The sequence below is a fragment of the Lissotriton vulgaris genome, chromosome 4_1 (genome assembly GCF_964263255.1).
Source record: "Lissotriton vulgaris chromosome 4_1, aLisVul1.2, whole genome shotgun sequence".
NCBI classification, from domain to species: Eukaryota; Metazoa; Chordata; class Amphibia; order Caudata; family Salamandridae; genus Lissotriton; species Lissotriton vulgaris.
In genome coordinates, this window is record NC_141691.1 from 1,319,068,308 (window position 1) to 1,319,094,791 (window position 26,484).

Below are 26,484 nucleotides of genomic sequence, written 5' to 3' on the forward strand. Positions count from 1 at the left end.
ATTTTTTATTGGCAGTTCGAAGGGGCAGTCATAAAAGGAGTGTGTTGGCTTCCTGTGGCTGTGACTTCAAGTCTCCACAGGACCTACTCCACTTCATGTTTTTTTGCAAATACTATGAAATGCCCAGGACTATTTATTTGAAATCTCTTTTAAAAAAGCAACATTTTGCACAAGTATGTCCCGCTTTGTTTTAACTGCATTGCTTAAATCTGACTGTATCCCATTTGTGGATGGCTTCCATCCTGAAATGTGCAATGAACTACAGAAAATGTTTGGATTTTTAAAATGACTGTGTCTTAAAGGTCTTTTCTAATGGTCATTTTAGCCCCCCCCCTTCTTGTATCAACACCGCTTTTAAATTGTTTTTATCATTGTGAAACACTGTTTTTTTAATTTATTGTTTTTAAGACATCGAACATGTTGTATTTTCAAATGTTACTTTTATGGTTTCTGTGAAAGAATGCCGAATAAAGTATTTTGATGATGATGAATTCACCAGCCATTATGCCACCCTTTACACAAGCACTGGCCAACATGATCTTGATCTGGATTCCAATTTAGATGATGTTGCTTTAGGCTGGCTGAGTGATGTGCACCGTGAATTCTTATGCACAACATTTGAACTGGATGAGGTACGCAAGGCCATCATGGGCATGCAATCGGGCAAGGCCACCAGACTGGATGGCATCCCGATTGAATTTTACAAAACATACATAGACCTAATGGCGCCCATCCTGCGTGAAGTATTTGAAGAATCTTTGGACGTTGGTATCCTCCCGCCGTCCATGAGAGAAGCGCTCATCGTCTCCCTCTTGAAACCTGAGAAGCCGCCTCACTTGTGTGGCTCTTATCGTCCCCTTTCCCTACACAATTGTGATGCCAAAATTTGGGCGAAACTTATTGCCAATAGGCTGAGCTTGCTGCTAGCCCACTTAGTCTTACCGGATCACTCTGGGTTTGTCCCGGGGAGGTCTACCTCCCACAATTTGTACACTCTTTTTACTGTCTTGGATACTGTCTCCCCAGACCTGCCCTTGGTGTGAATGTAAATGTATGTATGTATGTTGGTGGCGGTCCTTCTTGACGCCACCAAAGCCTTCGATTCCGTCGAATGGGATTACATATTTGGGATTATGCAATGGATGGGCTTTCCCCCACTTTTTATTTCTTGGATCAGACTCTTGTATTGCCAACCAGGCGCCAAGGTGCTTGTTAATTGGTGCATGTCCATGACATTTTCGATTACTCGAGGCACCCGACAGGGTTGCCCTTTGTCCCCCCTTTTATTCGCCTTGGTCACTGAACCACTAGTGACACGGATGAGACAACGCCATAATGAAATGGCGCTGCGTTGTAACTTACGGTAGATACTGATATCAATGTACGCCGACGATATCACTCTGTACGTCCGCGATCCTTGTGCTATTCTCAATGTGCTCCTCCGGGAATTTGCCATTTTCGGCGGTATTTCTGGAGTTCGAATTAACTGGGAAAAGTCCTGTCTTTTTCCTCTAACGAACTCGGTACAGCGCTTTCCCCTAGACTACCCATTGGAATGGTGCAGTGACGAATTTCGCTATTTGGTGATTGGCATCACGCGAGATAAGGAGGAGCTCATGAGGCTTAATTATGGAGTGGCCCTGACCCGCATTACCGATAACGTGACTCGTTGGATAAAGCTCCCCCTTTCCCTGGCCGGGCAAGCGTCTTTGATTAAAATGTTCATTCTTCCGCAGCTGCTTTACCTATTTTTAAATATCCCGTACTACCGGGGAAGACATTTTTTCAAACTACTAAAAACTGAACTGATCACATTGGTGTGGGGGGGGGGGGGGGAGCAGGCTTGTCTCCAGTAGGCTGTCCTTACCAGGCCCTACACCACGGGTAGCTTTGGCATCCCGGACCTTGAATTGTATTATATAGGCGCCCAAGCCCACTATTTGTATTTCTGGATATGGCGTCCCCAATTTATGCCGCAATTAGCAGCTGAACATTGGCTTGCACATCAGATTCCAATAGAGGGGGTGCTGTTTGCCAGCTTGCACAAGTATACTACAGGGGTAACCCAATTAACCCATAGGCCTTTGGGTATGAAACACAATGAACAAAAAAGTAAAGCCTACGGAATTGTAATATGTCTAACTGATTATAAGAATAGATACCATTAATTTTCCATTCTTGGGTTGGTCATTTTAACCACAACTTAATTGGAAATAATTTTAAATAAAGAGTTTCTCCAACTGGACCGCCGAAACAAATACAAATAATTATATATATGGTTTAACTATTTCTTTTAATTAAACCATGTTTCTCCATAAATACTGGTATCTCACATTAAATCACATTAAACACAGATATACACAATTTATACATATATACAAAACCAACAAGATTTAAACATTTACACATATACACAATTTTCTTAGAACCAAACTAGAGGTTTTTTTGCCCAACTTATTTTACAAAAGGATGTTTATCTTGTTAGTCAACATAACATTCCTTCTTTCCGGATCACCAAAACAAAACCATCACAAACAGAGTGTCCAAGGTTAACAGCTTTTAACCTATCTCCATCTAGCACTCCTTAATAATTCTTATTTCATCATCACAGTCAAACAGACTTTTTTGTATTGGCGTCTTCAAAAAAACTGTGTCGACGTGTTTCAGCCAGGTTGGAAGACTATAGGAGAACACAATTCTCTATCGGACGGCTTCTTTCAATAAAGCTTATATCAGGGAACGCCACAACAAAAGATTCAGACAATAGTATAATTAGTTTGGTTTCTAAATATACTCCCATTAGAAGCCTGCGCTCTGCTCAAAAATCCTTACTAGAGGTGCCTCGCTTTAAAAGGAAGCGACAGGGCGGCTGCTGCTTTCGCTATCTAGCAGCTTCACTTTGGAACTCCATCCCCTTACCGATTAGGCAGAGTAAGGACTTGCTCACCTTCCGTAAGGGACTAAAAACCTGGTTGTTCTCTCAAGCCTACCATTAGCCTTTGTTAGCTTAGTGTTATGTTGTTCAGACTCTTCATATTTCCTATAGCGCCATGAAGCCCACGGGCGTACGAGCGCTTTATAAATTGATTTTAACATAACATAACATAACATATAATCCCATTTAATACAATCCTGGATTTAAATCCTCTATTTTGGCCGGCAGTCGTCACTTTGTACGCTGAAAAGTGCTTGCAGGCTCGTGAGCGCACGCAGAATACTGTGAATGCCACGATTACTGCGTGGCGACACATTGAGAAACTCCTGGGGGCGGACACACTTTACTCCCCGCTTTTACCACTGGCTTAGTTATCACCCTACAATGCCACTGCTGCAGGAGACGGTTTTTCATAGGCTGAAATATCGGACGGCTCTTGCCACCTGGGGAGATCTGTCTGTACGAAAAATGGCCAATTTCACACCTTGGAAAGCATGTTCCAAAACCTGGACCTCACGCCACTGGACAGTTTTCTGTACATGAGTCTTAAACAGGGGGATCCGAGCGTTCCACGCAGACTTCCCAGGCGGAACCCCCAACACTTCCTCCCCTCCATTTGCTCCTACATTGCGATGCTCCTGAAAAACTGGTCTCATTATTGTACCGCACTACTCATGAGCAGCGAGTTGAGGTATCCCCGCAGTCCCGAACGCGGTGGGGGGAGGAGCTGGGATTTGCACTCACAGATGACCAGTGGGAGTTTTGCTGCCTGCAAACTGAGCGCATATCTGCTAGCAGTCGGCTGCGCGTCATTCATTATATATATCTTCACAGGCTGTACTACACGCTGGCCAAAATGCACCGATATCAGCTGCGAGACTCAGATGACTGCGATAGGTGCCATGCGTCATACGGGACATGCTGCACTAAGCTTGGGATTGCCCAACAGTCCGGACCTTTTGGGAACAGGTCTTTGCTGCTTTGCATCAATACCAAAAGATCCCTGTACCCTGGACTGGGATTAGTGTTCATCTATGCTGCTTTGCACCAGATGCCTGAAGTACATTTAGATACCACACCACTAGTAGCCCTGCTTGGCTATGTCAAAACTGTTCTGCCGACATCCCGTAGGTACATAGCTTTAGCATTATTAATGGCGAAGAGAAGAGTGGCCTGTCGCTGGGGCAGAGGGAGGGTGCCCAAGTTTAAGGAGTGGCTTTATGACATGATTTATTGTCAGGAGTAGCTCACCAACAATGCCGAACTGCTGCCCAGCTCCTCTAGGCCCCGAGACATTTGCGCACCATTGACATCTTACCTCTTGGTGAGACCGAATGGCGCTGGCGAGGACGATCCGTTGGGTCAAGCTTCGTAATGCTAGCCTGGGGATCTTTATTTTCCCGATGGCAACATTCTTAGATCGCCTTACCACAGCGATTTGTGAGATGCACACCATCCCCGGATGTGCACATGCACGCCCGATTATACAAGACGAGGTTGCTGGTTTGTTTGGAGTGCTCTTGTAACATATGAATGCTTTCTTGCCTTATACCTGACGAGTGTACTTCCATGTGTCCTTTCTTAGAGAATTCTGTTTTATATATTGTAGTGCATAAAAATGCCTAATTGTGGAAAATTCATTGACCAACTGCATTTTTCTTTTTCTTTGTGGCCATAGTGTGCAACTTTAATTTGCCTCCAGATCTTATTTGCATATTGCACATGCCATCAGTATGATTTTATATAACTGTTTGACGCGGCTGGCCCGATGAGGTTGTAGGCGACTTTCTGTGTACTGAACTGCCACTTTGAAGGTATTTTGCTTACTGTTCTCATACGGCAGCCGGCCACTTCGTGGATGTAGGCTACAGGTCCCGTGTTTATTGTGCTTGAACAAGAAAACCTTTTTAAAAAAAGTAGATCTAGGTATAGATCAAGCCATTTGTTAAATTTGTTGTTGGTGATATTTGGTTCGCACTCTAGCACTGGTCTGGTGTTCTCAAGGTTTGTGTCCAGGACTCAATGGGAAGTTTGGACCAATTCCGCCTCAATTTTTTTGCTGTTCCTGGTGGCTGACACCTAACCGGAAGGGACCATAATTTTGGAATCAGGTGATGGTCTGACCAGGGTAGAGGGATAGGTTTACCCACCACCAGTTTATCAATGTTTGTAAACACCAGATCAAGTAGATGGCCTTTCTGATGGGTTGGATGTGCCACTTTTGGGATGAGTGACATAGCACCCAAACTGTCTACCACCTCCTCTGCAACAGCCAAGGTCAAATCATCAAAATGGATGTTGAGGTCACCCAATATAGAAAAAATAGGCATGGAACTCGCTGATTTTACTATAACTTCTGATAGGTCTCTACAAAAATGTCCACGAGCTCCTGGGGTTCAATATATGAGGGCCCCGGAGAAGGTGCAGGTAGGGGAGAGGCCGAGGGTGAAGGAGAGGCTTTCACAGTCAAGGATTGGACTCACTGCAATACGACAGTTAATTTTATCTTCAAAAATAATAGCCAAACCTCCTCCTCGACCAAATGCTCGATCTTGTCTTTGGATCAGGTAGCCGGGAGGAAGTACTTGAACTAGCTCCAGATCGGATGAGCTGGTGAGCCATGTTTCGGTACGAAACAGGGCATCTAAGTCTCGTTTTTCCAGCAAAAGCAGAAGTTCAATAGCATGCTTGGACACTGAACGACAGTTCAGCGCCCCCATCTTAAAGATGGTCTGTGACATCGGGGTCTTAGTGGCTGTGGCTATGGGCCCGGAGTCGCAATTAAATTCAAACGGGCATTGAGGACATTTTTCCCAATATTTATTGATGCAATGACATGGCTACATTTATAGGTCACCCTTGATCTGAGGCCCTGCAGCTGTTCTGTAGTGTACATAAGCTTACCAGTTGAGGGCGGACCAGGGGTTCTGGGCCCTGGGCCTGATCGGGTGTGGATGGGCGCAGACGGGCTCATCTGCCCGTTTTGTAGTGTGGCGAACTCGGAAGCCGTCGCAGCTAGAGCGCTAACCGAGTTCAAAGTTGCCCACCCTAAATAATATCCTCCTGGAGCATTTAACACAGCTCCTTCGCCCAGCAACAATTTTCCCCAGCAACAATTTCAGTGCGATCTGGTACAAAATACAATTTTAAAAACAGTTTAAAAAATAGTTAAAAGGATGTGCAAAGTAGCAAGATAAAAGTAAGAATAATAATGCTATTTCATGGGAGTTCTAACAAATGGCTTCTGCTTACAGAAACCGAACCTCTTATGTTCGGTGAGTATGCTTTGCCTCGCTGCGCGGTCGCGTCATCCGCCCATTTTGTAGTGTGGTGAACGCGGAAGCCGTCGCAGCTAACAGAGTGTCACGTTGCCCGCCCTAACTGATTTCCTCCCGGAGCATTTAACACAGCTCCTTCCCCCAGCAACAATTTCCCCCAACAACAATTTCAGTGCGATTATTACTTTTTAAAGTATTTGTACAATAAATTGAATGCTAAAAATTATAGATGTTTTAAAATTAAGTAGTATTTAATGGTAAAATATTTTATTAAAATGTATTTTAAAAATAAAAGTAACTTTAATTTAAAATATGAATTTCAATTAGTTCTATACTCAAAGGCAGAGATCTATGCGATCTATGCATGGTCAAAGTACAGGGAAACGTGTGCTATTTTATTTCACATTTACAAACAAATAGAAAAAAATATTTGTATGTAAAATATTAATAAACAAGTCGGTAGATTTGAATTTTCAAACAGTAAAAATTGTTATATAATTTATAACTTCATTAAAATATAATTATTTTGAATATATTAAAAATGTTATCTGAAGTGTATATTATAAACAAATCTCTACCTAAGGTAAAAACATATTTTTTTCACGTACCAGAAAATATTATAATGGATTTCCATACACAATAACATTTGTTTAAAGTTTAATAAATTATTTTAAATGAAGATAAAAACAAATTTATACTAAATATATTTTTATTTTTAACTGAATTCTAATATTTATTTTAATGTAACATTATTTCCTATGGAGTTAAATTTTAATTCTTTACAACTATTAATTTTATATTTCTATGGGCTGGCCATAGATGGTACTGGGCTTATTTCAGCTTTGAACTGTACTACATTTACCACTGTTTTGGATCTTTTGGGAGGGTAGCACACCGTCAAGTGCATTTTGCTAATGCTGGCTTCGCTAAACAGGATTATTCATGGAACAGGATTGACAGTCATTCATGGTTTAACACTTGAAAAGGACTAGGTGATACCACATGATTTACACTTCGTCACAAAGGACAGCTTTGCAAATACAACTCCTTACATTATTACATCCCCTTTGTGTTGAAATAATTCAGGAAGGATCAGTGACAGATTCACAACATAATTGTCTCTGCTTTCCAGAGATGATTATAAGATAACTATAACTCAGCAATTTGCAGCTTTGCGTGCCCTCTGTGTTGGAATCATTGAGTAGGACTCAGTGACAGATGCAATGGATACTTATCTCTGTCATCCAGAGATGATAATAAGTTGATTATAAATCATAACAACTCATTTGACTGGCTATAGCATGCAATTTGTGCCATCACTTAACTTTTTTATTTTTATGAATAGGTAAAATTATGCTTACCTACCATTTAGTTGGAAGAGTTCTACTTGCAGGTACTGACTGAAATATTGGAAGCAGCAGGCATGTCCAGAAAGCATGATCAAATTTAAATACTGCAATAGTAATAGTGTTTGGTCTTGGAATAAGCAATGTTCTTGCTTTCTTATTCAGTTTTTTTTTAAAGAATGTGTGATAAGTACCAAAAAATAAAGCTTAACGGAACTCTTTATATCGCAGTCTATAACTAAGTATTAACAACACAGTGGTATCATGCGATAGGCGCACGATAACGCATCAAAGGTCAGCGATAAAGTCAATGCGATCCCGCAAAATTGCAAAACACTAACGCAAAGAGTTGCGGTTCAGGCCAAACGCAATACAAAAATCAACGAAAACCAGCGACAGGCCTGCAATTCACACACGTCAGGTGGGAAAAATCACCATAAAGAACAAAAATCCAGACAAACAAATGCCAAACAACAGAGAGCCACAATGGATGTTGCCGAAGCAAGTACGGAGGACAACCAGAACCCCAAAAGCCCCCCGGAGGACCAGCCAGGGACCTCGGGGTCAGGGAAGGGCAAGGAGAAATAGAGTAGGAAGAAGCGATTCATTCCGCAGGAAAACAGGATCCTCATAACAGAGGTGGTAGAACACCATCAACAACTGTTTGTCACCTTCACTCTGTCATTGACAACAAAAAATGGACTATGGCAGTCCATCATGGACATTGTGAATGCAGTTGGAGTGCTGAAGAGGACAATGAAAGAGGTCAAGAGGTGCTGGAAATATATCAAGCGCAAAATCAAGCTGAAACTCGCCAACAACTGGAAGGCATCAATGCAGACTGGAGGTGGGAGTCCTGCGCCACAGGAGGAGCTGGATGATATGGAGGAAATGGTGTCCACAGTCATTAGTGGGGATACGGTGGCCGGAGTAGGGGGACCAGGCACTGCTCAACATGACCAGACACAGCAGAACCAGGGTGACTTAACGACCGTGCTCACTACGCCACTGGAGTCAAGCTATCCTGGCACAATTAAGTGGAGCACATCTGTGGACAAACCATGCCCCAGCCCCCAACTCCCACCAAGAGACCAATGTACCCAAATATGCAACATCTCAGCACGGCATAAGCACAGAAGGCAAAGGCACACCTCATAAAAGGGATAAGGGGCACCAAATTCAGGCTGTAGGGGCGACTACCCTGAAATGCAGCACACACACACACACACACACACAAAACATGCAGTGCACATCAACATTGACAACAATGTGGTACAAACCACAACACGTCCACAACAGAACACAGGACACAACTGGTGCCGCTTGTGTGTAGAAACTGGCCAATCACATTTGGCACTGCAGGGAAATGTGAGTTGATAATGTACAAGTACAAAGACACATCCGTCACATTGCCGAAATGTCTACTGTCCCACTCAAATAGGCAGCTCCTCCCAAACAGCCACAATGTACACAGTCATGCAGTCTGTATGAAAACATGTACAATGCAACAGCATGCATGTGAACACATGGTTAAACTTCATCTCCCCTTTACATTACAGAGGAAGCATCAACATCTCCTACAGAGCACCCTGAAACTCTCTTCTCTGATAACAGAGGACCACCACAGCTTCGACTCCAATGCCCTCCAATAGTTTGTGGAGAACCCCTGTGCACCCCACCTCCAGGAGCAGGGCAGCCCAGCTGACACTTGGACTCCCAGGCTGCACACCCCACCCCCTGCACAGACCACGCAGCAGGCAGCATCCACTACCACAGCTGCCTCCCAGGACCCCATGAAGAACACATGGCCTTCTAACGCTGTGTGTTGAGGTGCCAGGAGAATCTGGCTGAACAGGTGTGGGTGGGCTTCAACCGCATGGCAGCCAAACTAGATGCTATACGTGGAGTGTCTAAGTCCTGTCAGGGACCAGTCACAGTCCCTAACGGACACTCACAGTCCGCTGCATGCTCTCCAATGGACCATGGCTGACATTGCTGGAGCCCTGACTCACAGTATAGAACAACTGTACAGTCAGAGTGGCAATAGCGATGTAACTGGGGTGTTGGAACACATGCGGTGGTCAATGGAGACCATGGAGCGGACGCAGGCGGAAAGAGCGGCTGCCACGGCTGCACACCAGTGAGTGGTAGCTGGGCTTCTCAATGACCTCAGGACCATCCTCATGGCATTGCTGCCATAAGGCATGGTGCTGATGCATGCTTCTGCTACCACTACATCCACCTCTCCACCCACTGAAGTTTCAGTGCCACACTGTGTGGCAGACATTCCACCTCCATCCATTGATATAACACTGCCACACAGTGCTGGAGACAGAACGCCACCACCCACACGTGAGGCACATGAAACAGCAGAGGACGAAGAAACGGATGAAACCGCATTACTGGTAAGTAGAAAACTGTAGCACCCATCTCCGCCATAGGGCCTGTTTCTGCCCTCTGCATCACCATCTTTCACTGTCCCCCAATGCACTCAGCGACACTCACCTTGGCCCTTGACATGGACTGCCATATTCTGTTTGATCGCCAATGACACAGCAATCAGACTGGGGACTGTACTCTTCCTCTTCCTTTGCACTTGTCATTCCCTGAAGTACTCTGGCTGGCCCTCACGGGCCAACATCGTAATGGGGGATTTGCATGGCCCTGTACAGCTCCAGATGCAACACTCCGCTGAATGTGCATTAAACATACATATTCACACAGATGTGTCATGTCTATGGTCGTTCAAGTGTGGAAGTATGGATGAATGTAGGCTCAGTGATTCCCCTTACATCCATGTAGTTCATGTCATTTACACAGGGACACACATATTAGTTACTTTCTTGTCTAGCCCAGTACGGAACCACGCCCAGAGTCACAGGGTCTTTGTTCAAACCCTTACGCTGGACTGACATACGCCAGACCAGCCCACTCCGCTTACGCTCACAGGGGGGACGACAACGTGACATGTGCCAGGTCTTTCCTGTAGTGATCTGCAAATCACAGGTCTAGTTGTAAGGATGCCACAGCCACTCCCTCACGGCTGGTTTACACCCACACCACACCCATCCAGCACAGGCATCACAGGACATGTGACCCTGCAAATAAAAAGGGATGGGCGCACATGCTCAACACCATTTCCACTTTCCATCTGGGTGTGGTGTTCATGTAGACATGAGGGCCTAGGGCCCTGCAACATCACATTCCCCCGGGTCGGAGGTGACATGCTGTCCTCCACACCACGATGCTCAATCATACAGGGTCCATGACGTGCGGGCACATACTTGGTGGCACCGGATAAACTACTGCCTGCACAGGCACACCGCCACAGGAATGTGACTTTTGCAGCACTGAGGTAGGGGCACCGTAAGTGCTGAGCGGGTGTGCAGCCTGCGATGATTCCCCGTTCTGGCGGAATGCAGTGTAGACCAGAGCCAGCGGGCAGCCACGGGCCTACCGCCATGTGGCGTCGCCTCCCAGATCACAGAGTTGGTGGCACCTAAAGGGCTGAACGGGTGTGCAGCCTGTGATGATGCCCTGTGCAGTGATATTTCCCCTGCCATAGTGAAATCAAAACCCAGAATTAAGTGTGAGACCTGGTGGCCTATGAAGCGGGGCTGCATGATGTGGAGGGTGCCATGTTTGCGGGCACCAGGCTTGGGACTTGAACCGGCATGTGGTGGGCCCTCTTTGCGACACGCCAGTGGCAGAAGGTGAGCAGTGAGGCTTGGGTGCGCAGGGGTGGGCATGCACCGTTGGGCAGCGGGAGTGGCTGGGGTGCAGCTGTCTGGTTGTGCATGGTTGGACAGGTGATGATGTTGTTTGCAATTGTATGTACTTTGCCATTCATGTTTCTGGACTCTGTTTCAGATGTGGGGTCTGTTTCAGATGAAGGACCTGGTTAACCGAGGCTTGGGTGCGCTGTGTCGGCACTGTCTCTCCCTGTCCTTCTTCCCTTTTCTCTGTGTCTCCCTCTCTTTCTGTCTTCCTCTCTCTCTCCCTCTCTTTCCATCTTCCTCTCTCTCTCTCCCTCTCTTTCCATCTTCCTCCCTCTCTCTCTCTCCCTCTCTTTCCGTCTTCCTCTCTCTCTCCCTCTCTTTCCATCTTCCTCTCTTTCCCCCTCTCTTTTCGTCTTCCTCTCTCTCCCTACCTCTCTTTCCGTCTTCCTGTCTCCCTCTTTCTCTCTCTCTCGCTCTCTATATCTCTCTCTCGCCTTCATTCTCTCTCTGTCCTTTGATGGCCGCATGACACACCTTCTCATCTGGGTTTTTGTCTTGCAGCCTGTGACCTCCAGATTGTTCCGAGGAGAGCCACCATTTGCCTTCATTGATCTTCTTTTGAGTCTTTTTGAATATATATTCTTATGGTAATTTGAAGGTGAATTTGTGATGCTCATTTTTGTGATGACACATGCATGTTACACGTGATGGTGCGACATCAGTCGAAGATTTTGTACATGACTTTGTGAAGTTGATGTGACATGTCTTAGCCAGGAGGGGGGCTGCCGGGGGGGGGGGTGTTGTGGCCCTGTTGGGGCTCTAAGCTGCATGATCAGTGGCTCCATGGCATCTGTTGCCCTTCAGGTGTGACTCTGGGCTGGGCTCCCTTTTGTGGTGCAGGCTGTCGTCTGACTTTACACCAGGTCAGAGCAGGTGTTAATTTCCTGCTGCTAACTCGCGTTATCGCATGTTTTGTGTTTTTATTGCTGATCTGGCTGGTCGTTGAGAATGTTGCGGAGTGGTGTTGTCACGGCTTTTGGCATGGGAACACCTACTCTGTATCTCATTAGCGTTAGCTGCAGGGGTCATCTTTGGCGATGTTTGTTGCGGCTGCTATCACAGGAAAACTGGTGACATCGGCTGTTAGCACCAGCTTGTGAATGGGGCGATAAATTTATAGCCGCTTTAGCTGTGATAAAGTGCTGTTAACTCGCTGATAGTGCACTGAGAATATGCCCCTCAGTTTCATGATTTGCTAAATTGAGCAAGAAAAATCCCAGCTGCCCTGTTTTTTTCTAGAGGTAAGACCATAAACAGGCTTTTCTCCGTATTAGATAGGATGTAATTCTATCAGTCTGTTGCCGAAATGTGGGTATCAAATTCTTCATTTGTCAAAGATAAACTTGTATTCAACTGGAGTTCACTAGATATCAGAATAGTATATGACCTTTATGTCTTACTACTTCTGACATTTTAGAAAACATCTCTTCAAAATACTCTTGCCTGGCTATATTTTTTCCCTTTAAATTTAAAATATTTCTCTTTCGTACGTTGGTGAGGTATTTTATCAGTGCCCTCATATGTTTGTTAGCTGAGATTTACTTTATTGCACTTTGTGCTAAACCATGATTGCACATGCTTGTTCCCCGTGGTTACTGCAGGACCTGAGTTACGAGAGTTTCCATGTCTCACTAATGAATCAAGGACAGATGTAAAAAGATGTGAGCAATTTCCTAGAATAATTCAAAGTCCCTTTACTCAGTCCAATATATGTATAGCTTATAAGAGAAGCCTCCCCTGTACAATCAGTCAATCTAGAGTTTACTCATGCATTCTCGAAAGTAAGCCATTATACACCTGTAGGCTATTTGAATACTATTGTGTTTTTTAAATTTCAAACTTCCTATAGATTCCTTGAATTTACATATGAGTAGCTATTAATCACTTTCATACCAGTTAATGATTTGTAATGAAGCAATTAGGAGAATATTGTCTCCCAGTATAAGTAAGTAAATATAAGTATTATTTCCACAACAGTCGTATATGTCGGTTGGAGTAGCATGTGAATTATTGGGAAACTGGTCTTTGGTCTACCAAAATTGTATAGCGTATACATTTTCTCCTGAAGGTAGTGACATATCACACTCAGAGCAGTTACAGTACTTCTATCATCTTGAAAGTTCCAGAGGGTATTAAATACCAAAAACTAGGAGTAATTAGAAACAGTGAAAACAGGTTACAGTTCAAATCTCTTTAAGTAGATACAAGAATATACATTCATCAAATTCTCTACAACCCTAATTAATTCAGCAGCAGGTTGGTCACATGTCTTACTGCTAGGAGGTAAGCATTTATTACAGATCTTACACTTAAGAGTAGAGTTCTCAATTTTCAATTTGATAACCCAGCTACACCTGTTTGGAGATTCCACATATTTTAATGATGGATAACAATATAGATGAGGCAGTGGAATCTTTACCATGGATTGACTTAATTGTATTTTCCCATAAACCTGAAACTTATTTATTTTCCAAATCTCAGTCTGCCAACTTTCCTGCACGCACGCAAGCATCATTTACAGAGTGTATAAAAAAGAATGCATCATTATTTGGTAAGGGTTGCGTGGCTTCAACACAACCAATAAGAAGATGGAAACAATTGGAGTGCCGATGGATGTGTCTCTCCAATTTCAGCTAGGGACTGCCCCTCAAAATCAGACCCCTTCTGGACCTTCAGGATTTACCCCAAACCCATGTCCTGTCATCTTTCAGACGGTTACTGATATCTCTGTGTGCCCTAAGCCAAGGTAGAATAGTATTGGTAGAGGGAGCTTTAAGGTCCGAATTGGAGACTGTTGATTGAGCTTTAACTTTCAGAAAAAAAGAAAGTTTCTGACAGTGCTTATTCATTTTTTCAAATCTAAAAATTAAAGTCACAACAGTGCCTTTAATATTCTTTTTGTAAATAATATTGTTTTTCATATATTTGATTTCATGAAAATTAAATGTATCTTTTGCTCCACATTTTAAGTCACAGGCTACATTATTCATTGGTGATATCTAAGTAGCTTCCACTTGAGAACCATCCATTGGTATAACTTCCATGAATTTTAATGTCCCTTGATAGTAGAGGAAATAAACCACCCAGAAAGTTAAATATTTCTAATACATTTGTTTGACTCAGGACATCATGTCTTCCTTCAAATCACTATACTTGATCATTAAAATTGTCTTTAAACTTGGACTTCTCGACGTCACATCCATACGTGAGCATTGGGCTAGTACTACAGGTGGTCTATATATATTGGTGCACAAACATTGGTACATTATTGCAACTATTTCCATTTCTGACCACACTATTGGACAGTGAGCCTTCCTAACCATCAGCCAGTAACTCAGTATTGTTTTTGCGCAGCCAGACTTTAGTGTTTGATTATTGCTGGTTTGAACTACCATTAAACTAAATATTGTGAAAGATGGTAGAACACTAACAAACTTAGGGTAATTTGGATCATCTCTCATATTGTTTAGAATGTATATAATAAAATATTGGGCCTCATTTATGAGAAATCACGCAGCGATGCGTCACTTCTCAGTGTGCACTCCTTGCGACATTCCTGATGCGTCATATTTACTGTATGACGCATCATGTCGCAAGGAGTTACAGATATGTCAGTATTTCTGACGTATTTGTAGGCGCAAAAGTGACGCATTGCTGGAGTGTGTCACAAAAGTGACGCAACTCCAGCAATGCGTCCTTTCACATGGGGCAAGCCCCATATGAAAGGGCCTGCGTCAGTCTTACGCCTGCTGTGAGGCAGGCGCAAGATTTTGACGCAACGGCGTCCTAAAAGTGACGCAGTGAAATCTCATAGATTTCACTGTGTCACTTCTACGACCCTTCCTTGCGTCAATACGCTCCCTTGCATACATTATACCTGGCGCAGTTATAATGTGGCGCAGGGGTTTACAAAGTGACGCATCTACCTAGATGCGTCATTTTGTAAATATGGCGCAACAAGGCACATTTTTTACGCCACTGGTGCGTCACAAAAAGTGACGCACCGGCGGCGTAAAAGTGTCACACAGCCTCATAAATGAGGCCCATTATGTCCAACAGAGCTTTAGCTATTGCTAGTTTTCTCATGCTAACTAAATAATGTATATTAGGGTAACACTAATCTAGGGTTTTGCTTTTAGCACTTCATCAGGCAGACCAAGCGCCGGGCTCGAAGTACTCTGTCCACTCAGATCCAAGTTTAAAACCTACATTGCTAAGGTATCTGCCAGTGGAATAAACGAGTACACAAATGATGTTAGAACAAACATTAGCACAGCCAATAGTTCCTGTGTTAGCAGTTAATCCTCAGGCAATCATTGTTTTGTCATGGTTTTTGCAAAACATTATTGTTTGGGAATCTGTCGGGCCCTCAACAATCTAAGAAGAAATAATTAGCTAAAGGCATAAAAAATGTGTTGGGCTAAAAAAAAATGCACAATACCATAGTCCTCCCTGGCACTGAAGAGAACTACTTCATATGTGGATGTGTTCCTTGTGAAAGGGCGGCATTCCGTAACTAGTAGTGAAGTCATCAATGGGTGAAATGGGTAGAGACGTTGCTCTTTAACGCAGGCTTTAGTGAATGGGACACCATATGAATGACCAACCACAGACTAATGGATGAAGTCCTAGCTGAATCCTCTATAGGTAACTATTATACACATATAAATATCATTAAAATTAAAATGTCTTGGCTAACACAGTCCTTAAAAAGTCAATCATTCATGCTTGGCAGCAAGCCTCTAGCCATTGAGAAATAAAGGAAGAAATGAAGAAATGAAGAAAGAAAGAAGTAAAGTAAAGGAAATAGAGAAGAAAGGAAGAGAGAAAGTAAGAAAGAAAGAAAGAAAGTAGGAAGGAAAGGCAAGGAAAGTGAAAGAAAGAAAGAAAACAAAGAGATAGAAAGAAAACAAAGAGGAAGAAAGAAACCGGCAGAAAGAGAGAAGGATAAGAAAAAAAATACAGAAAATTGGGAAACTATGAAAGTAAAAGAGAAAGAAAAAAGTAAAAAGGGGACAACTTTTACAGAATGCTTTTAATTGGACACAATCTGGTATGCTGTGAAATAACAACAGCCAAAAAGGCAAACCACTCCAGAAGAAATTCACAAAAGCATTGGCAGGACGTGGGATCCAATAAAGATGTAATGTGCATCAGAAGCATATTGCTATCACACCAGGCTCTTAACACAAACACCACACTAAAGTAATTATGTAGTGAAAACACTTGCATTGAAGGGAACTAACTTGTGCGATGATGTGCTCCCTGTGAAGGAGCAAAATGCGGTCACTCAAATGAAGTTAACAAGTGGCTTAATTAGGCTGACCCATTAGCCCCTGCTGTGTGCTGTAGTGGGCGGAATCAAAATGCGAATGACACAACAACTGACCAATGGACAAACAGACGTGTCTGAAATCGGTTGTCGGACTTCCACACAGGATTCATTGTTTTATCTGTGGCAAGCTTTATGAGGTAACAGCTTTGCCCAACTATGATACTTATAAGCATCTTGAAACATTGTTAAAAAATGACATAATATTCACTTTCCATTTGGTAAACTTTGCTGACACTGAAACCGCTAAATCACAATTTCCACTTTATTGTAAACACCTGTCATTTTCTGTTGGAGAGAAGCAAAAACTATTTGGAAAATATGTAACTTAATAATATTTCTCAGCCCATGCTTAAATAACTCCCAGATCTGTCACACGTTTATCCTTTTGTAAACAAAGAACCGTGAAGTTGAACAGCTCAAGTTGCATAGCAATCCAAAATGAATCCCCGCTGCTGAAGCTTAGTGCATACACAGGTAATAAATTATGCTTATTTTCTCAGCCTTCAAAATCATAACCTTGATGCAAAATGGGAATACGCAGATCTCTTTGGTTTGGATAAAGCTCTCAGCACACAGATGCGTGTTACTTAGCCGAACAGTTATTATAGTTAATCTTGTCTTTTGTATTCCGTTATCAGAAAGCAGAACACGTTTAGACTATTAGTTTTGATCGAAATGACTTTCATTTCAAACAACTCATGCAAGTACAAATCTCTGATCTGTTGATGATTTAATTCAAAGCAACTTCAAGTGCTGTTTTCACGCAGGTTGTGAAAAATAATAAAAAAATTCAGTGGTGTTCTATCCCACGCTTAGACAAGTTAGACATTCCTTGCTTGGATTTCGCCTAACTGATTGAAAATTGTGTGTAATAATGATAAAAGTACGGGGTTTTAGTTTGTTTTGTTCTATGGTCCCTATCGCTCTTTTCCGGCTTTGGGAGGGTCTTCCTCTTTAGTGGGGCTGACTGTCACTGGGTCTCACACCTTTGTTTTTTTCTATTTTCGGCATCTCAATATTCCTCTATTCCTCGCTTTTTTTAGGGGTGGGCTCTTGGGGATCGGACTTGGTAAAGTTGCTTTCTGTATCGTTGCTATTGTCTAGTTTTTTCGCTGCGGCTGCTTTGATTATATAGTTGCTGTACTTATAGCCTATCTCCGATTGTAACTGGGGTGTATCCCCCCTGCTTCTTTTTTGTCTTATATGTAAGGTGTGTAGTCCTTGTTGTTGCAGCCCCCTCTCTTCTTCTAAACTTAAAAACGAAAACCTCATATCCTATATCGCGCACCCCGCAGTCCTTATAATGTACTTTGAAGTATCCTGTTTGTATATTGACCTATTGCATAATACTCTCCTGTTTTTATTGACTGTCTTTGCAGCCGGCCATGATGGTTGTGGGCTTGCGCATGTATCTCCTGATTTTCCAATAAAGGTTTTCAAAAAAAAAAAAGTACGTCCGTAACTTTGCGTAATTTTTGTGCACATATTGCATTTGCTTAAAGTGCACAAAATTACACAATAGAGCAGTGACGGCCCTGGGAGGGAGTTCCGGTGGGGCAGAGAGGCGGGGCGGGGGAGGGGCAGGTTGGGGTGTGCTAAAAACCGGAATATGGATAATTGGAGGTAAGTAAACAATTTAATAAATAAAACAAATTTCGTAGCGAGCCCTGCATCGCAAAATGCGATGCAGCACACTCTACAAAATTAGTTTTATTCATTAAATTATTTACTTACCTCCAATTATCCATATTCCAGTTTTTAGCACTTCTGCGCTGCCTTTCCGCACCACCGGAACTCCCTCCACGGGCTGCGACTGTACTAGGGGCCTAATTTACAAAGGTAAACTTTCACTATTTTTTTAAAATGTACAAATGTTTACTATTCACAAAGGGTTTTATGAGTAGCATCTTTATGAATGCGGAGTCTATGGACATAAAAAGTAAGCCTGGGCAGAGTTAGCGGAGTTCCGCTACGCAGAACGCAATGAAGTGTAAAAAAACCCGTGCTGGGCTACGCAGAGTTTCTTTAGATAAATGCTGTTCGCAGTGATTTTCAGTGCCAGGTGCTTGTTCGCACTGTGCAATCATTGTGAATGGTGCCATGCACAGCGCAAGCGAGTGCTACTTCCTTTCTGCCGAGCAGATTTTTACTCGAGCAGCAGCTTTCTCAGCACGAATGGATGGTTTCTCAACACGAGTGGTTGTGACCAAACGCGACCACTTACAATGAGAAATCTAATCGCCCGTGTTGAGAAATCTCGCTGGGACATAGATTTTCCTTGCTCACCAACTGACATTGATGAATGCGAGTGAGGGAAAAAACTGTGTAACGCAATGTGCGAAAAAATCTGCAAACTCTGCGAGCGTAGTGAAGTTCACCGCCCAGTCTTAATAAAAGACTTCTCTTTTTATGTGCGGAGACTCCACATTCTTTACGATCCTACTCATAAATCGCTTTGTGAATAGCAAACATTTATAACCTACACAAAAGTATATATTTACCTTTGTGAATTAAGCCCTAGGTGAACAACAGCTGGTCCCATTCTGTTTTTTTGTGTTGTTATTGTGCTCCTATGACAGGATTTTTACCAGAATGAAAACCTCAAGTCTGCAACATGGCGTAATGCAAAAACAACAGTTGCTGGACAGAATGCAGAACAATGTCAAACAACATTCACCCCAAGAAAGAGATCTGGGCCTAAATCCATAGTTTTTTTGCTCACCATGAAATTCCAGTATGAACCCAACCATATGCAAATCAGTCTTGATCCTGTGCCTCATGGGAACAGTCCAGCTTGAACTGCCAAGCCAGGTCCTTCCGGGACTGGAAACAAGCCTCCCAGGACCAGTTTGAGGTTTCACCCTTCTTCAGGCAAGATAGCTTGATTCCAGTGGCAGGGAGAGCATGGGACCCAAGTCTGGGTATACCCGTCCCATTCGGGGTGACAAATGCAAAAACAACAGTTGATGGACAGAATGCAGAACAATGTCAAACATTCACCCCAGTACAGAGATCTGGGCCTAAACCCATCGTTTTTTGCTCACCATGCCATTCCAGTTTAAACCCAGCCATATGCAAATCAGTCTTGATACTGTGCCTCATGGGAACAGTTCAGCCCAAACTGCCAAGCCAGGTTCTCCCTGGACTGGAAACAAGCATCCTAGGACTGGTTTCGGGGTTTCAGCCCTCTCCAGCCAGGATAGCTTAATTCCAGTGCATGGAGAGCACAGGACCCACATCTGGGTGTACCCCTCCCACTCGGGTGATAAATGCAAAAACAACAGTTGATGGACAGAATGCAGAACAATGTCAAACATTCACCCCAGTACAGAGATCAGGGCCTAAATCCATCGTTTTTTTGCTCACCATACTGTTCCAGTTTGATACCTGCCATATGCAAATCAGTCTTGACCATGTGCCTCATGGGCCCGTCTAGCCTGAACTGCCAACCCAGATCCTCCCTGAACTGGAAACAAGCATACTAGGACCGGATTCTGGGTTTCACCGCTCTTCATAGCTTGATTCCAGTGGCATGGAGAGCATGGGACCCATGTCCGGGCATACCCGTCCCACTCGGGGTGACAAATGCAAAACCAACAGTTGATGGTCAAGACTGATTTGCATATGGCTGGGTCCAAACTGGGGTGGCGTAGTGGGCAAAAGAACGATGGATTTAACCCACATCTTTTGACTGGGGGAGAATGTTTGCATCGTCAGCATTCCGTCCATCATTTGTTTGCTGTAACATGGTATAATAGCATAATTACAGGCATTTCACATAAAAAGCCTATTGCAAAATGATGGAAATTAGGTACAGTTGCACTTCCCTAATAAAAAGATTTCCCTTAGTCAATTGTAAAGTAGATATTTATGTTTTCAGACATTACAAAACTATCCCCTAAGGGACTGACCAATTTTCTCCTGAAATTATATCTTTTAGTAGCATGGCCAAGGTCAGGACTTACTGTCAGGATGGTTTTGAGAGAATGCAGATATCAGCACATAGAAACCGAATTGTCACTAAAAGTTTGAAAAATTAAAAATGATGGCATACTCATTTATCATTAAACCGAATGGAACTAATGAAAAGCAGGACATTGGGTTGGAATGTAATCAATATGGTACGTGCTAAAAAGTAGTAGTGTCAGTATGAGTACTTTGGGAAAGTGGTAGCAGAATGAAGGCAATGGCTGACAGAAGCTATATGCTCTGTGGTATGGTACAAGAATATCATTGCCTAAAGATTATCTTATAAAAATATTGTGCTCTAAATATTGTTTACAGAAATTTCGCCACATTGGAATTAATAGTAGAAAATCTACGGCCAACGAACCGATATTGTTGTCAGATGATTTTTAGGCAATGGTGTTCTGACATATAACCAGCACTGCTTCTGCAAGCCATTGTTCACAGCTGCTTTTGGGGTTGATAACACTGAAGTGGGAGAAGGGAAATCCAGGGAATGGTACAGGTTGCGATTACCTCAAACCTCCATGGATAAGCATCCCTTGTCAGTTAAGGTGGAGTTCAGCGCTGTCCAGCAGTAGTCATCTCAGCAAGTTGTATGTGATTACAATGCATGCCTTTACTACGCAATGCCTTCACCAAGTATAGCTTTACCACAGCTATACCTTTACCACGCATGTTTTTACAACATAAGTATATATATGGTAAGTGAATTCCCTACTTTTCTAAATAAATATGTATATAAATATATTTTTTAACTTTTTTTATTGGAGTAGATTCACCCCGACTCCCCTATTTTCAAAAGTAATTCTTAGAATAATGTAATTTTTTCTTTTGAGTGGGGAGCCCCCAAAGCCCCGCTCTTTTGTAACCTTTCCTCCCTCTACACTTACCACCCCAAACCCTAAAAACACCTTTAATATTCTCACCAATCTCCAAACTCTGAAACACCCTTAATGCCCTATACCTCTACCCACCCCTATGCCCCCACTCACCCCTAAACCCTAAAACACCCTTACCACTCTGTACCCCTACCTGCCCCAAACCATAAAAATCACCTATACCACCTTATACCCTTGCCTATCCCTAACCCCTAAAAATACCCTTACCACTCTAGACCCCATCAACCCATAAATCTGGAAAACACTCTTAACACCATTTGCACATACACACTCGAAACCCTAAAAACACCTTTACCACCCTTAACCCCTATGCTCCCTGTTAAACCTGGCACCATTGGCATGGGTCTCCCTTCCATTTTTGCGGTTGCCTCATGTGTTTTTGCTGGCGTTAGATGCTTTGGGCTCTGTGCCACTGCTGTCCAGTGCCACAGTGCACGTGCTCCCTATTGTAAATTGATGTATGAATTGGTGATTCCATGATTGGCTTGTTTGGTTTACTTGTCAGACCCTAGTATAGTGCACTGAGTGTGCCCAGGGTTTGTAAATCCAAATGCTGCTGGTGGGCTTGCAGCACTGGTTGTGCCACCCACAGAAGCAGCCTTGTAAAATGTGTCTAAGGTCTGCCATTGTAGAGCCTGTGTGCAGTCTGGTACTGTCATGCTGTCTGGGTAAGTGCACCCACTTGCCAATCCCTAAACTTTCCCTTTTCTTTATATCAGATACCCATATGGTAGGCCCAAGGGCAGAGTGCATTTTAAGTATAAGGTAGGACAAGGCCTGAAGTGTGTAGCATGTCCTAACAGTGAATTACAGCCATTTTCGTTTTTCACCATTGCAAGGCTACCTGTTCTCCATAGGCCAGAATGGGCAGTTAGATTATTACATTTTATAATCCTAACTGACTCATGGAATACAGTAGAAATTCGAGTTTAGTATGCCTGAACTCAGAGTGATAAAATACATATTTTAGTGAAGTTGGTTTTAACATTCTGTGTTTGAAAATACCACTTTTAGAAAGTAGGTACTTTCTTGTCTAACTATCCAAATTCTGCCTCTGCTAGGTTGTGTATTCCTTGTCTGGAGTTTGAGTGACAGGGCTGGGGGATTCCAAGAGACAGAGTAAGTCAGCCCAGTGGTGAATAGAGAAATCTGCATCTAGATAGGTGGGAGGAGTTGCACCGGGGACCTGACCTATCCTCCCCTAAACCTTATAAACACCTAAAAAAAACCTTATGACCCTATGACCTTACTCACTCCTAAATCCTAAAAATACCCTTACCACCCAAATAGCACTACCCATTCTGAATTAAATTATATATGTGTGTGTGTGCGTGCATGCACAAGCGTGAATGTGTGTGTGTAAGTTCTTCCACACCTGTTCTTGGCCTGAAAGTTTCAAGGGGCTCCATCAAATGGGGACTGAGAAAAAGGGGGTCCCAAAAAGCTTTTTTCCCCGATCAATTTTCAGTAGGAAATTTAGACACAGCTACAGCCCAAACCAGAGAACGGATTTAAACCAAGTTTGGCACAAAGCTAGATCTTGGTCCGGAAAGAGTGCTTTTTGTGATTTGATGTAAATTCGTTCAGTATTTTTTGAGCAAATAATATTTAAAAACATTGTACATTTCATGCAATGGAGGAGCAGCAGGACCAACAGATACCATTGCGAGATCTTATTCATTGCCACCATATCAACAACAAAATAAAATAAAAAAGACATGTGGCAGGATAGATCTACCCTGACCTAGTCCTGGTGGTGGTGTCCCAGGCGGCCTTAGGCCAAAAGGGCTACAATTAGGAAAAGACTCCGGGGTGAGACAGGCACTAGGGAGCTGTAGAAAATATTTCATTTCGGGAGGGGGCATGTGGACCGCCTCCGGGAGCTTGTTTGAAGTCCCAGGAACCCCAACCCCGAGGGTCAAACTGCATTAAAAAAGAAATGAAGCTGTGCAATCCCCTCTCTGAGTCTTATTAGGCTTTGTTGACCCCATTTCCTTGAGCCGAAGTCGATAAAAACGGGGAGGGCGACCATGTGGTCACTCTCCCTGAGCCTTTTTAGCCCCTGAACACACCATTTGTGGGGCCAAAGTGCATAAAAAAGTGGAGAGGGTCACGCAGCCCCCTCCCTTTGCCTATAAAAGACTCAGGAAATTTCATTCCACAGGGCCAGCTCATTTACATTGTCCCGTGGAGCTCACTCCTAGGACAGAGTTTCCCTGCCTGCATCAGTGTGGGCAGTGAAACTAATGCTTGCTCCCACCCGGCAGGGGATTTTTTAAAATCTCCCACCATGTGGTAGCAGAAAGGCAGGGATCCTGCAGGAAATCGGGCAAGGAAAGCATGTCTGATCACAGTCGGTGGGGGATTTTCAAAATGCTTCTGATGGGTGGGAGCAGAGTTTTGTTTTTTCGCCACATTTCACTACACTCCTACACTATAGTGCCCCTTAAACGTACCCACCCTTACGGCAAGGATTAAAAGATCTCTGCCAAAGAGCCCCCACTGAGGGTGCCCATCGGATATTGCAGCGCCGACCTGACGAGGAGCATGCCCAATGATCAAGCAAGACACCCAGCTGGCTGGGTGTATGAGGGCCCTAAATCCGAAAGGAGGAATTCCCCATCTTCCTTCTTGGTGGACAGTCACATACACACTTTCTCTTAGACACTCCTGGTCTCTTTAGGAACTGCATACTCCGTTACTTTATACTATTATATTGGGCACGTATGCTGGACCGCTGATAAAAGCCCAACCCCACGTTTGTCTCCCTTTTTGACAAACAAGTTATCTTCAGCTTGTAGCTCCCTTGCCCTGACCAGAGTGGGGGTTTCTGCCTGGCTTTGGCGCATGCCCAATCCAACCAGAAATCTCATTTCTAACACAGTATATGTGAGTGTTGGAGTATATAAGTGACTATGCGTAAGAGTGAGAGATTGTGAGAGTGGCTGTATGGATGAGTGTGTACTTGTATCAGTGATTGTAGAAGAGAGTAATTATATGTTAGTATCTGTATGAATAAGTGAGGAGGTGTGTGTATAACTGCATAGGTGAGTAAAAGGCAGTGTGACTGATTCTTTGGGTGACTGACTAGATGTGTGAGTAACTCTAGAGTTGAGTGGCGGTGTGTTTGTCTGCATGGGTGCATATATCAGTGGCTGTCTTGATGAGTGACTGTGTGTATGAGTGACTGTATGGGTGAGTGAGTTGATGTGTGTGTAGACCTTTGACTCAGGGAGTGGATATGTACTAATTGGTAGTGGTGTGTCTATGATTTCGAGAATGGTAGTCTGTATTTTAGATTGGGTGTATGAAAGGTTATATTAGGGTGTGAGGAGGTGCATCATATATTAAGTGGATAATTTCATCAGTGATGTCATTTAGGATGTCATCAATGATGTTACCAGTGATATCACTGACCATGTCACAAGTGATGTAATATGTGACGTCAATAGCAATGCATTGCAGGGGTGAATTATGCTGAGTTTCTCAGCTTTTGCATGAGTGAAAAGTCAGCCTTACTCTAGCATCGTCCCTGAAAGCTATGGTTTTTTCAATCAATATCTAAGGTTTTAACTACTAATTCCTAACTATAACATCCCTGAAATCTGTGTTTTTTTCCGAGAATTTCTAACGTTTTTTAAATGCTATTTACTAACTATATATTCCCTGAAACCTGTGTTTTTTTCAGTGAATGTATAAGGTTTTTTAAATGCTAATTTGTAACTATAACATCCCTGAAACCTGCATGTTTTTCAGTGAATTTCTAAGGGTTTTTAAATGCTAATTCCTAACTATGTTGTCCAGAAGTGCAGAATCAGACAATAGAGGTATAGAACTAGGCAAGAAAGGTACAGAAAGAGGCAACAGGGGTACCGAAAGAGACAAGAGAGATGCAGAAAGAAGCAAGTGAAGTGCAGATAGAAGGAACAGAAATGCAGAAAGAGGTAAGATATGTGCAGAAATAAGCACCAGGGGTACAGAAAGAGGCAACAGAAGTGCATAAAGAGGCAAGAGAGGTACACAAAGAGACCTGAGAGGTGCACGAAGAGGGAAGACAAGTGCAGAAAAAGGCAACAGGGGAGCAGAAAGAAGAAAAAGAGGAACAGGAAGAAGCAAGAGAAGTGCAGGAAGAAGCAACAAAGGTGCAGAAAGAGACAAAAGAAGTGCAGAAGAAAGCAACAGAGGTGTAGTATAAGGCACAAGAACTGCAGAAAGAGGCAAGAGTATTGCAGAAAGAGTCAAAAGAGTTGCAGAAAGATAGAAAAGGGGTGCGGACAAAGGCACGAAAGGTGCAGAAAGAGGCAAGAGGGTGCAGAAAGAAGCAACAGGGGTACAGAAAGAGGCAACAGAAGTGCATAAAGGGGCAGGAGAGGTGCACAAAGAGACCAGAGAGGTGCACAAAGAGGGAAGACGAGTGCAGAAAAAAGGCAACAGGGGTGCAGAAAGAAGCAAGAGAGGTACAGAAAGAAGCAAGAGAAGTGCAGAAAGAAGAAAAAGAGTATTGCAGAAAGAGGCAAAAGAGTTGCAGAAAGATAGAAAATGGGGGCAGACAAAGGCAAGAAAGGTACTGAAAGAGGCAAGAGGGTGCAAAAATGTGCAAGAGAGGTACAGAAAGAAGCAAGGTAAAGGGCGGAAAGAACCAACAGAGGTACGGAAAGAGGCAAGAGGAGTACAGAAAGATGCAAGAGAAGTGCAGAAAGAAGCAACAGAGGTGCAGAAAGAGGCGAGAGAAAGAGGCAAGAGTGGTGCAGAAAGAGACAAGATAGGTACGGAAAGAGACAAGAGAGGTGCAGAAAGAGGGAAGAGGGATGCAGAAAGAGGAAAGAGGGGTTCAGAAAGAAGCAAAAAAGTTGCAGAAAGAAGCAACATAGGTGCAGAAAGAGGCAAGAGAGGTGCAGAAACAGGCTAGAGATGTGCCGAAAGAGGGAACAGGGGTTCACACT

The 26,484-nt window shown here is 43.4% G+C and overlaps 1 protein-coding gene across 1 annotated transcript in view; it reads left to right on the forward strand.

Moving 5' to 3' along the window:
• The window catches only part of CDH19 (cadherin 19), a 1,234,526-nt gene that overhangs the window by 778,637 nt on the left and 429,405 nt on the right, over positions 1–26,484 (forward strand). The gene's annotated exons all lie outside the window — the stretch shown is intronic.